The sequence below is a fragment of the Ailuropoda melanoleuca genome, chromosome 20, assembly GCF_002007445.2.
Source record: "Ailuropoda melanoleuca isolate Jingjing chromosome 20, ASM200744v2, whole genome shotgun sequence".
Classification (NCBI taxonomy): domain Eukaryota; kingdom Metazoa; phylum Chordata; class Mammalia; order Carnivora; family Ursidae; genus Ailuropoda; species Ailuropoda melanoleuca.
The window spans coordinates 26,314,696-26,331,369 of record NC_048237.1 but is presented as its reverse complement, the minus strand read 5'-3'; the positions used below and the strand labels follow the sequence as shown (position 1 = coordinate 26,331,369).

The 16,674-nt window shown below is 39.8% G+C and overlaps 1 long non-coding RNA gene across 1 annotated transcript; it reads left to right on the top strand.

The window, feature by feature from the left end:
• Positions 1-144: 144 nt before the first annotated feature.
• LOC117797219 lies at positions 145-14,878 on the top strand. The gene is made up of 3 exons (XR_004622134.1): positions 145-227; positions 949-1,051; positions 14,585-14,878. It is a non-coding gene; the product is annotated as an uncharacterized LOC117797219 (long non-coding RNA).
• The last annotated feature ends 1,796 nt before the right edge of the window (positions 14,879-16,674 follow it).

The following is a 16,674-nucleotide window of genomic DNA, read 5'->3' as shown; positions in this document are numbered from 1 at the left end:
GGTTCTAGTGAGTTGGTTTGTGGAAACGAGGGAAGCGCGCCCATGCCTAGTGCGCATGACAGAAGAGCGGTCCCTTTTCACCCGCTGGTGAGCCCCAGAACTTTTGAGGAGAAAAGCAAACAGGGGGCGTGGCGTAGGGAGTGGGGCGGGGCTTCGGAGATGACTGGCTTCAAAATTGCTTCAGCATTTTGGCGCCAAATGATCGCTATTCATACTTAAGCCAATTGGTAAGTTTACAGAAAAGCAGTTTCCAGTTAACTGCCCTTTAGAGTTTTCATTTGTTTCTTTCGAAAATTTTTGTGGTAAAGCTAATAAATGTTTATGTAAATCAGAATATTGGTTTACTTCTCGGGGATTACAGACTGGAAAGGTGCACAAGGAAAGTTTAGGGGAGGCTTTTCACATTCTTTATCTTGGTCTCCACAGTTAGTTACACGAGCGTACACATGTAAAGACCATCAGGCTGTGCATGTTGAGGTGAGTGCCCTATATGCACTTCAGGATGTACGTTGTCCCTAAATTTGTTTTTAAATATAGTAGTTACAGAGATGCGAGATCTGAAATTCAACATGGGAACACAACACATAGGCTTATAACAAATATTTGGGATTTTTTTTCTTTCAAGCATTTTAAATGCAAATCAAAATGTGCCCTGTCTCTAGAAAGTATTCGTCCAACGATAGGTTGCTGTTGCTGTTACATATCCTCACCTCACATTCTTGCTTAAACTCACTCCAGTTGGCTGACTTCCTCACCCTCCCTCCATTGAAAGGCTCTTTCTAGGACACTAGTGATCTGCATATTAACAAAGCCCAATGTTTCTTCTCAGTATTCATCTTACTCCACTGGCCAGCAGCATTCTACACTCACGGCACCCTCCTTGAAGCTGCTTTACTGTCTTGCCTTCAGTTGAGCCTCACTTGATTGTTTTTTCTCCTTCCTCACTAGCTGCTGCTTCTTGGCTGGTGTGAATCTGTGTGATTCCTAGACATCGGCTTGCCCCAGGATGCTGTACTGGCCCTTCCTTCTCTTTGTATCCGTACTCCACCAGGTAACCTCAATCTGGCTGTATACCTGTCATTCCCGCTCTGACCCTTCTGGGAACTTTGGACATTTGTATTCAACTCTTTGCTGGACATCTCTTGGATATCAAATAGGCAGTTTAAACATAACGTGGCCAAGAAAAACACAATTCTTGATTCTCCCTCTCCTAGTCTTCCATCTCAGTAAAGAGCCCCAAGGTCCATCAGGTCGCTCAAGACAAAAATTTACATTTTAATTCTTGTTGCTTTCTCTCTTCATCCTCCCTCCTGTACTCCATCAGCAAGGACCAAAAACTCAACCTCCAAAACATAGCATGAATCTGACCACTAATTTCCATCTCCACAGCCAACACCCTAGTCCAAGTTTCTATCATCTCTTGCCTCTACTATAATAACAGATTCCTAACTGATCTCCCTGTGTCCTCTCTTGCTTCTCAAAATAAGATCAAGCCATTTCTCTTTAAAACCCTCCAAGTGCTCCCCACTTTACTTAAAATTAAATCCAAATTTCTTAAACTCCTTACTATCACTTAAGAAGTCCTGCATGATCTGAAACCTGCCTAACTGCTCCCTCATGTAGTACTTGCTCTCCTCCTCCTTACCCTGCTACCCCCAGTGTTTCCTGAAGATGCCAAACTCATTCCCATGCTAGAAAATTGGCATTGGCGTTCCCTGTGCCTAGACTACTTATCCACTAGTCTTCATGTCACTCCATTTTGTCATTGATCTCAAATGTTACCTCTTAAAAGTCATATTATCCATCATATTACTCCACTCTAAATCTCTGCATAATATTAAACTGATGTCCTTATTTATGATTTCATTTCTTTCCTCACTCAATAAGAATATAAGTTGTGGGGTGCCTGGGTGGCTCAGTCGGTTGAGTGAGTGACTTGATTTGAGTTCAGGTCATGATCTCAGGGTCGTGGGACAGAGCCCCACATCTGGCTCCACATTCAGTGTGGAGTCTGCTTATCCCCTTCCCCCTGTTCTTTTCAAAAATTAAAAATGTTATTTCACTGAAAGTTCTTCTCCATCTCTATTTTCTATAACTAATTTCTTTTATTGCAGAGTACTCATTAAAAGGAAAGTTGATCTATTTCCATTAGTAAACATAAACATAAACCAGATGTATATGATTTCACACCCTGGCAATAACAGTTGAGATTCCAGCAGGAAAATCTTAAAATATATATATATATATATATATATATATAAGCTTCATGACAGTGGAAAACTTCTCTATTTTGTTCACTACTATAATCTCTAAGGTATAGAGCCCAGCCACTATAGAACTTGGTACATAATAAATGCTCAATAAATATTTGTTGAATGAATGAATGAGGAAAATCATAATTGTAGATATGCCATGCTTTTATTATATGAGCTGTATTAAGAAAGAATGTAAATATATTCTTATGTGTAATATAGAGGTAACACCTGCTGTTTATATCCACAGGGTTAAGAGGATAAAATGAGTATTCTTTTTAAACTGTAAGTCATTTAAGGTAAAATTTCATTTTTTTATTTTTTTATTTTTTTTAAAAGATTTTATTTATTTATTTGACAGAGATAGAGACAGCTAGTGAGAGAGGGAACACAAGCAGGGGGCGTGGGAGAGGAAGAAGCAGGCTCATAGCAGAGGAGCCTGATGGGGCTCGAACCCATAATGCCGGGATCACGCCCTGAGCCGAAGGCAGACGCTTAACCGCTGTGCCACCCAGGCGCCCCAAAATTTCATTTTAAAGGAATTTTGTAGATTACAAAAAAATGCACTTATGACTAAAATGTGCAAAGTACCAAAGACTGTAAAGTGAAAAGAAATACCCTCTAAAATCTTTTCCCATCTCCCGTGAGAATTTGCACCCCGTAGGCAACTGCTATTAACATTTTTTTTGTGTAGTTTCAGAATTTTTCTATGCACATAAACTATTACAAAAAAAAAAAAAAAACCCCACATACACAAGGGCGCCTGGGTGGCTCAGTCAATTAAGCATCTTCCTGCAGCTCAGGTCATGATCTCAGGGTCCTGGGATCGAGCCTAGGGATGGAGCCCTGTGTTGGGCTCCAGGCAGCAGGTATTTACCAACCAAGTATTTCAATATTTTAACAACTGGTGCAGCTTCACTGTCACAATGTAACTGAAGACTTACCCCAGGCTAGGGCTGTTCCTCTTCCTCTGAGAGCTAGTTTTCCACTGTTCTGGTTTATTTCATTCGGCTTAGGGGGGAGGAGCCGCTGATGATCTAGCCTCACTGCTACGGGCGGCTCACCACAAAAGCTCTCAAAGAAATACTCTTAAATCTAAGTTACCAAAACCAGATTAACCCTCCTAACCAATCAACCATATCATCAAGTCCTGTTGGTTTTAACAACTAAATTCATCTCAAATCTATCTCTTCATCCCACTGTCACAGCCCTGATATAGGCCATCATCTTTTTTCTTCTGGAATCTTAAAGGGTTTCTTTTTTCCTTTTTTTATAATAATCTCATTATTGATATGTAATTCATGTACCATACAGCACAGCCATTAAAAATGTGCAATTTAATGGTTTTTAGTATATTCACAGAGTCGTGCAACCATCACCACAGTCAAATTTAGAACATATTTATCACCTCACACAGAAACCCCGTATTCATTAGCAGTCGTTCCCCATTTCCACCCAACTACTCTTTTGCCGGGCTCTAACAACCACCAATCTCCTAGTTCATAGAAATGGAATAATATAATATGTGGTCCTTTGTGACTAACTTCTTTCATTTAGCTTAATGTATTCAAAGTTCACCCATGTTGTAGCATGTTTCAGTACTTCATTTCTGTTTATTGCTGGATAACATTCCATTGTATGCATAGAACATATTTGGTTATCCATTCATCAGTTGATAGACATCTGATTCGTTCTAGTCTTTGGCTATTAGGAATAGTGCTGCTATGAACATTCATGGACAAGTTTTTGTGTGGACATGTTCTCATTTTTCATGGGCACCCACCTTGAAATGAAAGTGTGTATGATACAGTATCTAAGAAACTATTGCCGAATCCAGGGTTACCTAGGTTTCATATAAGAATTTTATAGTTTGGGGCGCCTCGGTGGCTCAGTTGTTTAAGTGTCAGACTCTCGATTTCAGCTCAGGTCGTGATCTCGGGGTTGTGGGATTGGTCCCCAGCATGGACCCTGCTTAAGAGTCTCTCTCTCCCTCTCCCTCAACCCCTCCCCCACCTCTCTCTCTCCCTCTCTTAAAAAAAGAATTCTATAGTTTTAGCTCATTCATTTAGATCTTTGATTCATTTTGAGTTAATTTTTATGTATGGTGTGGGATAAGAGGTCTAACTTCATTCTGTAGCATGTGGATATCCAGTTGTCCCAACACCATTTGTTGAAAAGACTATTCTTTCACCATTGAATGTTCTTGGCAACTTTGTCAGAAATCAGTTGGTCATAAATGTATGAGGTTGTTTTTTTTATTTTTCCCTGAATTTTCAGTTCTGTTTTATTGATCTATGTGTCTTCCTTGATGCCATTACTATATGTTTTGTTTTTTATGTCATTACTATAGTTTTGAAATCAGGAAGTGTGAGTCTTCCAACTATGTTCTTCTTTTTTAAGATTGTTTTAGCTATTCTGGGACCCTTGAATTTCCATATAAATTTTTAAATCAGTTTGTTGATTTCTATAAAAAAACAACCTGGAATTTTGCAAGAAGCTACATGAAATCTGTAGATCAATTTGGGGAGTATTGCCCTTTTAACAATATTAAGCCTTCCAGTCTATGAACGTGGGATGTCTTTCCATTGATTTATGTCTTCTTAATTTTTTTCAGCAAAATTTTGTAGTTTTCAAATTATAAGCTTTGTATTTTCATTAAATTTATTCTTTATTCTTTTTTTTTTTAAAGATTTTATTTATTTATTCGACAGAGATAGAGTCAGCCAGCGAGAGAGAGAACACAAGAAGGGGGAGTGGGAGAGGAAGAAGCAGGCTCATAGCAGAGGAGCCTGATGTGGGGCTCGATCCCATAACGCTGGGATCACGCCCTGAGCCGAAGGCAGACGCTCAACGACTGTGCCACCCAGGCGCCCCTATTCTTTATTCTTTTTGATGCTAATATTAATGCAATTGTTTTCTTAATTTCATTTTTGGTTTGTTCATTGCAGCTGTATAGAAATGTAATAGAATTTATATTTATCTTGTATCCTGCAATTTTGCTGGATGTGTTTACTAATTCTAATACTTTTTAGTGGATTTCTTAGGATTTTTTTTTTTTATATATAAGATTATGTGATCTAAAGGTAGAGATGGTTTTACTTCTTTTTTTCTACTCCAGATGCCTTTTATTTAATTTTCCTACCTAATTTTCCTGGCTAGACCTCTGGTACAATGTTGAATAGAAATGGCAAGACTAGAGAACTGTCTTGCTACTATTCTTAGGAGGAAAGCATTCAGTTTTCATCATTAAGTATAATGTGAGTTTGGGTTTTTCACAAATGCCTTTTATTAGCTTGAAGAGGTTTCTTTCTGTCCTAGGTGGTTGTGTATTTTTATCATGAAGGAATGTTGAATTTTGTCATGTGGTTTTTCTGCGTTTATTGAGATGGTCAATAGTTTCTGTCTTTTATTCTATTGATATAGTGTATTATATTAATTGATTTTAGGCAACCTTGCATTCCTGGTATAAATCCCACTTGGTTATGGTGTTTAGTTCTTTTTATATATAGCTAGATTCATTTGCTAGTATTTTATTGAGGATTTTTGCATCTATATTCATAAGAGATATTGATCTGTAGTTTTCTTTTCTTATGATGTCTTTGTCTGGTTTTGATATCAGAATAATACTAGCCTGGTAAAATGAAGGAGAAGTTGTTCCCTCCTTTTCTACATTTTGGAAGTGTTTATAAAGAATTCTATTCTTTAAATGTTTGGTGGAATTCAACAGTGGAGTCATCTAGGCCTGGGCTTTGCTTTGTGGTAGTTTTTAAGTTACTAATCCAATCTTTTGTTATAGATCTACTCAGATTTTCTGCTTTTTCTTGTGTCAGTTGGGTAGTTTGCATCTTTCTAGGAATATGTCTGTTTCATATAAATCATCTAATTTGTTGGCCTACAGTAGTTCATAGTATCCCATTATAATCCTTTTTATATTTGTAAGGTCAATATTGTCTCTTCTTTCATTCCTAATTTTACTGATTAATAATTTAATAATGTGAGTTTTTTCTCTTCTTTCTTGGTCAATTTAGCTAAGGGTTTGTCAATTTTATTGATCTTTTCAGAGAACTTTTAGTTTCATTGATTTCTTCTATTTTTAAAAAATTACTTCTCTTTCATTATTTCCTTCCTCTTGCATCTTTGGATTTAGTTTTCTTCCCCCCTCCCTCTAAAGTATTTTAAGGGGGAAGATTTGGTTATTGATTTGAGATGTTTCTGCTTTTTCTAATGTTGGCATTGAACCCCTAAATTACCCTCTAAACACTGCTTTAGCTGCACCCCGTAACTTTTGTCATGTTATATCATCATTTTGTTGATGTCAAGGTATTTACTAATTTTCCTTTTGGTATCTTCTTTGTCCATTGTTTACTTAGAACTGCGTTGGTCATTTCCACATATTTTTGAATTTCCCAAATTCCTTTCTGTTATTAATTTCTAATTTCATTCTATTGTTATTAAAGAGCATACTTCGTGTGGTTTCAGTTTTTCCTAACTTATTAAGATTTGGTTTATGGCCTAGCATATGGTCTAGTCCACAGAATATTCCAGCCCTTGAGAAGAATTTGCATTCTTCTGTTGTTAGGTGAGTGCTCTATAGATGTCTATTAGGTCTAGTGGTGTATATTGTTTAAGTCTTTTAATTCCTTGCTGATCTTCTTCCTAAGTGTTCTATCCACTATTAAAAATGGGGTATTGAAGTCTCCAGCTCTTATTGTTGAACTGTCTGTTTCTTTCTTCAATTCTGACAGTTTGTATTTCACGTATTTTAGAGCTCCGTTGTATATATTTTTATAATTGTTACACATTTCTGATGGATTGGCTCTTTTATTATTATAAAATTTCCCTCTATATCTAGTAGTTTTTTTGTTTTATAGTCTATTTTGTCTGATATTAGTATAGATACTTGTTGTGACTTTGTTTAATTATTACTTGTTATCAGATGACAAGTTGCAGTTTAATAAAAGACCACAAGGGAAATTGAAATAGAGAAGTTTATTACTTGCAAGTCCTGGAAGAAGAACACAGTACGCCTTGAGGGTTGGTGGGTTGAGTGCTTTGGGTTTCCTGGGGTAAGGTCAAATTTGTCGACTCACACCAGAAAAAGCAGGGTTTTGTAAATTTCACAGGGTTTTTATCTAAGGGGATGCACAGAGTGGAAGTCCTGGGAAGAGGGTGGGGGACTGTTTATCACAAGGGCCATTGAGGGAGTCATATCAGGAACTTACATTTATCTATGACTCTATGGGCTATTATCTAGGGCATACACTCACAGGAGGGCCTACTGCCAGCTCAAGGCCCCTGCAGGCTGCCTCCCTACCCCAATAGATGCCAAAGGAGTAATATTATGGAGTAGCTTAGCTAAACTCTCTGACAACTACACTGTCTGTGAGATAACATCCTTAGATGGTCTCACAGCTCTCTAAGCCAAGATTAGGAAGATTAATTATTCTCCTTTCCCATCTAGATGCAGAAAGGCAAATGTGAGGACCATTCTAAATTTATGAGGTTGACTTTAAAATTTAACTTTAAAGAAGCATATTAAATATTTCATAATGTTCTCATTCATGCATAAAATTTTTAAATGAAACTAGAGAAAATTCCAAATGTTCAAAGGGATACCATCACGTAAAACACTAAATTAGAGTTAAATGAAGATTTGGCCATCTGAAGGATTATAATCACTGACATAATTACTTGGCAAGTTAGAGGGGATTTGTAGCTTGAGATTAGCTTAAGATATATATTATTGCAGATGTCCACAAGGCATGAGGAAAGCTAAAGCCACAAACACCAGACTTAAATTTTGAAGTCTGGTCAATTTCAAAAGAAGAAGGAGAAGTGTGTTCATTTAGCTTGAAATCTTTGACACAAGTAGCAGCTCTTTCTGCACAGATGGACAAAGGCAGAGAAAGGATCGTAAATGACGGAGTCAGGACAACAAGAAATGCTTGAACTGAACCTGCACAGAGATGGTTAAGTATCAAATTTCATATATGTATACTGATATACCACACTTACACTTAAGTATCTCTCTGAAACTCCGCAATTATAGAAAATGACCTCTTAGTTTTTGTTATGGACTAAGTGCTTGTATCTCTCCAAAGTTCGTATGTTGAAGCCTTAAGCCCCCATGCAATGGTATTAAGAAGTGGGGTCATTGGGAGATCATTTGGTTTAGATAAGTTTATGAGAATGGAATCCTGATGATGAGCTGAGTGCTTTTATATGAAGAGGAAGAGACACCAGAGCTAGTTTTCTCTGCCATGTGAGGGTACAGCAAGAAGGCAAACATCTGTAAATGAGGAAGAGGGCCCTCACCAAGAACCAGAAGTGTCCACAACTTAATCTTAGACTCTCCAGCCTCCAAAACTGTGAAAAATAAATGTCTGTTGTTTAAGCCACCAAAGCTATGGTATTTTCTTGTAGCAGCCTAAGAAGATTAGGGACAGTTATTTTAAAAAATTAGAAGGAGCACCATATGCACCCCAATGTTCATAGCAGCTTTGTCCACAATAGCTAAATCGTGGAAGGGGCCGAGATGCCCTTCAACAGTTGACTGGATTAAGAAGTTGTGGTCCAGGGGCGCCTGGGTGGCACAGCGGTTAAGCGTCTGCCTTTGGCTCAGGGCGTGATCCTGGCGTTATGGGATCGAGCCCCACGTCAGGCTCCTCTGCTATGAGCCTGCTTCTTCCTCTCCCACTCCCCTGCTTGTGTTCCCTCTCTCGCTGGCTGTCTCTATCTCTGTCGAATAAATAAAATCTTTAAAAAAAAAAAAAGAAGTTGTGGTCCATATACTCAGCTATCAAAAAGAACGAATTCTCAACATTTGCTGCAACATGGACAGCACTGGAGGAGATAATGCTAAGCTAAATAAGTCAAGCAGAGAAAGACAACTATCATGTGGTTTCTCTCATCTATGGGACATAAGGAATAGGAAGATCGGTAGGAGAAGAAAGGGAAGAAGAAAGGGGGGGTAATCAGAAGGGGGAATGAAGCATGAGAGCCCATGGACTCTGAGAAACAAACTGAGGGCTTCAGAGGGGAGGGGGTTGGGGGAATGGGATAGGCCGGTGATGGGTAGTAAGGAGGACACGTACTGCGTGGTGCACTGGGTGTTATACGCAACTAATAAATCATCGAACTTTACATCAAAAACCAGGGATGTACTGTATGGTGACTAACATAATATAATAAAAAAAACGTTAAAAAAATTAAAAGGAGCAAGTCAATATGCATTTGTTTTTTGTTTTGCTTTGTTTTAATTTTACTTATTTATTTGAGAGAGAGAGAAAGCATGAGTGCACAGCAGAGGTGGGGAGGGGCAGAAGGAGAGGGAGGGGCGTCTTGGTGGCTCAGTTGTTACGTGTCTGCCTTCGGCTCAGGTCATGATCCCAGTGTCCTGGGATCCAGCCCCGCATCAGGCTCCCTGCTCAGCGGGAAGCCTGCTTCTCCCTCTCCCAACCCCCCCCCCCACTGGTGTTCCCTCTCTCACTGTGTCTTTCTCTGTCCAATAAATAAATAAAATCTTTAAAAAAAAAAAAAAAGAGAGGGATAGAGAGAATCTCAAGCCGACTTCGTGCTAAGCATGGAACCCAACACAGGGTTTGATCCTGTGACCCTCTCTCACAGTTTCTGTGTGTCAGGACTTCAGGAATGACTTAATCCCTGGTGGTTCTGGCAATGACTTAATCCCTTGTGGTTCTGGCTCACAGTCCCTTGAGCTTGCTGACAAGGTGTTGATCGAGGGACATTCATCAAGGTTTAACTGGTGCTGGAGGATACACTTCCAAAGTGGCTTTCATGTGGCTGACATGTGGGAGGTACTGGCTGGTGAGAGGCTTCAGCACCTTTCCATGAAGGCCTCTCCATAGGCCACTTCAGGTTTTCATAACTGGCTTCCTCCATAGTGAGCCATCCAAGAAAGCAAGGCAGAAGCAGTGATGTCTTTTATAACCTGGCCTCAGAGGCTACTTACTGTTGGTCACTTCCACAACATCCTATTGGTCCTAAAGGTCAGTCCTGTTCATTGTGGGAGAGGACCACATGAGAGTATGATACAAACAGGCAAGGATTACTGGGGGACGTCTTGGAGGCTGGCTACCACACCTAACAGATCCATTTTAATGGTCATGGTAGCTTAGGTCTGGTGGCTAAGAACCTGGTTCTGGAGTCAGACAGACCAGTATTCCAATATTAATTGCACTACCTACTTACACTTTCCAGTCCTCTGTTTCCTCATCTGTTGTATGGAAATGATAGATCCACCTCATGGGTTTGCTGTCAGCATTAAATGAATTAATGTCCGCAGAATAATCCTTTCTGTCAGATCGTGTCATTTCCCAACTCAAAATCTCCAGACTTAGAAATTCAGCTGGTCTACCAGATCCTGAGCTACCTGCACCTGACTTAGCTACTACCACTATTACTGCTACTACTACTGGCACCACCACTAACTGATGTTGTATCTTCTTACTGTCTCCTTTCCTCACTCCACTCTATCCACTGGTCTCCTTAGTCTTCAAACATGCTAAGCACTCTCCTACCTCAGGGCCTTTGCACTTGCTGTCCCTCTCCCTGCAACACTTTTCCCTTATGTTTTCATGGATCATTTGCCCACTTCATTCGGATCTCTACCAAATTGCTTCCTCCTCAAAGACCTTCCCTGACCATTCCTTTTATCCCTTAATCCTTCTTTACTTTTCTATTTATAACATTTACCACTACTTGATATGTTTCCTTATTTTGATTATCATGGCTTTCCTTTATTAGTGTGTCACTTCCATGAGGACTATGTCTCATTCACTATCTTATCTTTAGTGTTTAGAAGTATGCCCAGTTTACTACAGTAGGTGTTCCAAAAATATTTGTTTAAAAATTAAATAATGCGTATGAATTACTCAGCACATTGCTTGACTCATGGCATCATGAAAATTCAATAAATCTTAGCAGACTTCATCATTATCAACATCTCATCAGCAACATCCTTCCCATCATCCCTTGACCATCCTAGTCTCTCACATATATATGTACTTCACAGTTTTCAAATTCTTTTGTTATTTATAGAGAATATGTTATAATACTTTTAAAGCAAAGCTGTAATTGTGTAGGTATAGTTTAAATGATTTGACAAGTAATAAAACTGGGAAGTACAAGGGGAGGGTTTGTCTCCTATATGTGACTTTTTTTCAGATGGCCTTGCCTGAGAATTTGTCTCCCCATCCCCCATTGCCCCCCCTGCAAATAAGCAGGCTTTCCTTAGGACAAATGAGTCTGTTATGAACAGATCATTTTAAGTTCATTTAAGATTTGACTCTTAAAAGAGTCTTTAGTGATTAAGTAGTGCCCTGGATCTTTCTTGGCCAAACTTTGATGCAGAGAATCATGTTGTATGATTCTTTGACCTTGGAGTTGTCCTAGAAGCTTAGTGATTTTTTTCTATACACTAACTATCCCCTTCATCTACCCTTGCCGTCCCTGGCAAATCAGATCCCCATGCAAGGCTGCTTGCCTCTACTGTGCCTTTAAGTTAATTAGGAAAAGGCAAACTTTTGTCCTGGCAAAGAACCCCGCAGGGGACCTGATTTAGTGTAGACAATAGCCAGAGCATGTGGCTTTGCCAAAGCACAGGCTGAATTTGAGTCCCACTCAACCCTTGGCTGGAGGCCCTAGAGCACAGTGGCAGGCCAGGGACATCGCTTGTTCCCTCTGTGCTGCTTGCACGCTGCATACATCTCCACTGCCATCCTAGGAGGTGATCACCCTGATAAATCATACTGAGTACAGCAGTCTTCACTGCGAGGTAATCTAGCACAGTGGGGACTGCAGAGCAAAACACTTAAGAGTGAGGGTTCCAAAGTCAGATGCTCTGGCCTTGAATCCTGCCTCTACCAGTTAATAACCTGAGACCTTAGGCAAGTGATGTAATCTCTCTTGCCTCAGTCTTGTGTCATTGTGAGGCTTACATGAGCTAATATATAAAATCCATACTCAACACATGTTATTTATTAAGATAGGGTAGACTAGAAAACCTAGGAAGCTTGTTCAAAATGCTTCCTCATGCATTTAGGAAAATGCAGTTCCAAGAATGCTTCACTTCAGTGCCTTCCACCCACCCTTTCTGGACTCAGCGTTGAGTCATTCAGCAAGCATCTGAACACTTACTATGCACAGTGATAGACAAAAACATTTGAAGAGACAGTCCCCAGCCCCAAAGTATGCTCCCGAATTCTCAAAAAATCAATGAAAAGAAGAAGATGCTACATAATGTCCTAAAACAAATGTGACCATATCAGGAAGCATGGCATATGCCTTCTGGTTTACTGGCATGGAGTCATGCTTTAGAGATAGATCATCTTTGAATTCAGGCTCCTTCACTTATTGGCTGTGTGACTTCAACTAAGTGACTTAACTTCTATGAGCCTCAGTTTTCCAATAGATAAAATGAGGGGGAAAGTTTCAAGGGTTATTGTAAAGACTGAGATAATTTTAGAACAAAAGGGGTCTGGCACATGGGAGGCGATTATTTAGTGGTAGCTTTCATCCTTACAGTATTTTCTGCTGTCAAGTTCTATGATGGTTCCTAATATCCCACAGGTTAGAGTCAAGACACCTCATATTCCAAGCTTTGGGGAATCGGACCCCACCCACCTTTTTACCCCCATCTTTCACCTTGAATCTTGTAGCGCAAATATGTAGAATGGCTTGTGGTTTCCAAAACCTGGTATTACATATACCCAGCCTTTGCATCCAGTGTCCCTCTGTCTAGATGACCCTTTTTGCCTCTTTTGCCCAATCGGTATTACATATTCCCAGCCTTTGCATCCAGTGTCCCTCTGTCTAAATGACCCTTTTTGCCTCTTTTGCCCAATCAGTACATATACCCAGCCTTTGCAACCAGTGTCCCTCTGTCTAGATGACCCTTTTTGCCTCTTTTGCCCAATCAACTATCATTTTTACATAACACATATATAATTAGTTTAAAAAAGAGTAATAAAATAAACATTTTCTTACCCCCAAGTTAAGAAACAGAAATAGAAGTCCCCTGAGCATCCCACATTTTTTTTTTAAATCAGCATTTGTGATATTTAAATTTTAAAAGCATGGCAGAGGGGTGCCTGGGTGGCTCAGTCAGTTAAGCATCTGCCTTTCTTCTCAGGTCATGATCCCAGGGTCCTGGGATCAAGCCCTGCCTTGGGCTCCCTGCTCAGCAGGGGAGCNGGTGGCTCCTCTCCCCCCCCCCCCCCCCCCCCCCCCCCCCCCCCTTATGCTCTCTTGTTATCTCTCTCTCTCAAATAAATAAAATCTTTCAAATAAAATAAAATAGAAGCATAGCAGATAAAATCCTTATGTTTATGTACCACCTGTGCCATGAAGAAACCAAGGAATTTAAATGTGGCATAAAAGCCATAAGGACTACTAACCTCTCTGCAGAAATGCTGTTAGCAATTAAATATTCAAATGCAATTTGACTGATATATTTTGGAGAAAAAAATATTTCAATATTTTAAATTTAAGCAGTTTTTTCCTACTATGTATTGTTTCTTTTGAAAATCTACAGCACGATTCCTTTGTTTAAAATAAGTATGGTGGGGTTTTTTGCTTGCTTTTTGGAGGTGGGGGTAGGTGACTTTTACATTTTTCTTGACTGGTCATAAGGAGCCACTAGGTGGCAGAGGGTACTTTTTTTACTACAGTGAGAAAACATTGAAAAAATTTCAGTGGGAAACAGGTTTTGGAAAACACAAAAAGCATCATACTATAGACTTCATAGGTTAGCATGTTGCACTAGGACCCATGGCCTTGCAATTAGCAATTTTGGCTTATTGGCTATATTTTAGTAACAACCACAATAACACCAAAACCACAAAGATTTATTGAATAATTACTGTATACCAGACTAAGAGGTGCCCACACATTTTGCTGTTTAATCCTCACAGCAGCTGGAAGAGGTCAGATTCAAACCAGGTTTGTTGGATTCCAGACACTGAGGGATTAACAACTTTGCACTCTCAGCACTGGGAGAATATTTAAATCTTTTTAGAAGGATTAACTATGATATAATTAGTTTTAGACATGTGTTGACTTCAGATATTTTCTAATATTTTAGAAGTCACATCAATATCTGTGAGCTTAATCCTTAAAGACCTTACAAAATAAAAAGTTTATTAAGGACTTTACAAGTGGGTAGGCCCAATCTCTTATCTCTTCCCATTTAGTGACCATTTGAACCCAATTCCTACTCATCATGTATTCCCTCAAAACCTCCTTTCCATTTTACCTGTATGCCAGGAAAAGGCAATTTATCAATGAAAGCCAATTTTTCCATTGTTTTGTAGATATTTCTCTAACTTGTTGGGTTTGGCCAGCAAACCCTGAGACGGCGAATGAAAAGATTACCCCAGACACCTCAGTAGGAGAAAGGAGAGACCTGAGGACCAGACACTCTAGCAGCGAACGGCCTCGAACCAAGCCTTGTCTCCAGTGTTACTGGGGTCTTCTCAGTACACCAGGCGCAAGCGCACAACAAGGAGGCAAGGAGTCCATGAGGTACGTGACCGCCCCAGGTGCCTGTTTGTCTTCAAAACTGGAACATTGACTTGCTAGACGAGAACCTTGAGCCTCAGTAAGAATCTGGCCGCTTCCAGCCAAGAAACGTCAAAGGAGGCCCAGCGTTCCAGGCACTCCTCCTTTGCTGTTTTCAATTAGTCCCATCCAGGGAGGCACATACAAGTCAGATGTCATCTATCCAGGTGCTGTGAATTCCCACATTTCCCCCTTTTTTCTTATTAATAGAGCGAAGGACTCGTTGCATCTGTGGCAGATATAGCTCCTGGGTTTTTCCAGGTTGGGAAAGCGCCTTACTCCGATTTTGCAGGCTGTGCAAAGAAACACCAAAGTGAGCAAGACAATAGATAGGCCGGTAAGTCCCCATTTGGTGGGAGAAAACCAATTTCTGGGGTTCAACCATTGTAAATTATCTGAAAGGACACTCCAGGTATCTCGGTCATAGTCATGTTTATTATTAGCGGGAAGGGAGGCTAAAATCTGCTCCTTGAGATTGTGAATATCCAGGGTTAAATTATCATGAAGAGAACCTTGAGGGTGTTTAATTCTTTGACCAATCATGTAATGAATTGTTCCAGAGCAGGAATGTTACACAAATGGCCTTATGGGCCCAATCACAGTTAAGGTTTTGGTGGAAGGTGAGTGCTTCCTGTTTTTCTCCCAGATACTCTATTGTGGCCTCCAAAGTTGGAGTCTCCCTAATATTTTTTTGGTCAATAGTTTGCTGCAATGGGAATTTTTGGGTCATGTTATAGGCTATTTGATTGACATATTGAGCCGTTTGAATAGTATGAGTAAGGGCACCAGTAGCTATTAAAATGGAGACAGCAAGTTATGGTGCTGGCTATAAGCAATCCTAGAAACCTACATGGTGTTCCTAATTCACTAAGGGCCTGATTAAGAATGTAGCCATAGTTCCTGGAATAAGACAGTAAAATATACCCACCATGACAGAAGTTGTACTTATCACCGACAGCATGGCCAGAAACAGGTTTTCGGGTGTGTAGGCCTGTCCTGTTATCTGTAGGATTTCTTCAGCCTTTAGAGTCGTTTTCTATAGGTTTCCCCAAGTGATTTGGGTGGCATGTTGTGTCTTCGGCAATGAGAGATTCTGGGGTGGAGGCTCGCCCAGCATTAGCTGATTCATCTGGGACTTGGGCTTGATTCTTGCCAGGATTTGATCCTTGCCAGGCCATGATATGGCTTGATGTTCTGCGCTGGAGCCAAAGTGGTCCTGTCTGTGAGGAGACACAAGCATAGCCTTTGCCCCAAGTGATGAGTTCATGGGGACCTTGCCATAGATTAGAGTTGGGGGTCCCTCCAAAGGACCAAGGGGCACAGTCCTGGGAATTTTTTCGTAAAGTGTTTTAGGGCAGGAGTTAGAAAGTGATCATTCAAGTTGAAAAGATTTAAAGTTAGGAGTGCTTTGTGTAATCATGTGGCAGGGTCTGGATTGCTCAGGCCCATAGTCCCCCTTTTTTGTTTATTGAACATGTTTTTGAGGGTAGAGTATGTACGTTTAATAATGGATTGTCTTTGTGGGTTATAAAGGATGCCTGTATGATGTGTGATTACCCAAAGAGTGTAAAAATTTTTTAAAGCTTTTTGGTCAAATTTGAGTCTATGCATGTCTTTCTCAAGGAGGACATATTAGTGAAAGCCTTGGTAAAATAACCAATGTTTTTAATGGTGTCCTGTTACAAGAACAGGTTGTTATTGAATTTATATAAATGATTAGGATTGTCATGGAAGAAATATTGAGACGTTTTAACTAAGTAATCAAAGACCTGAAAAGACAAAATATAGAAATGGTGTTTTGGGCAGACAAAAGAGGGAAAAAAAACCCCTTTGTTATATATAT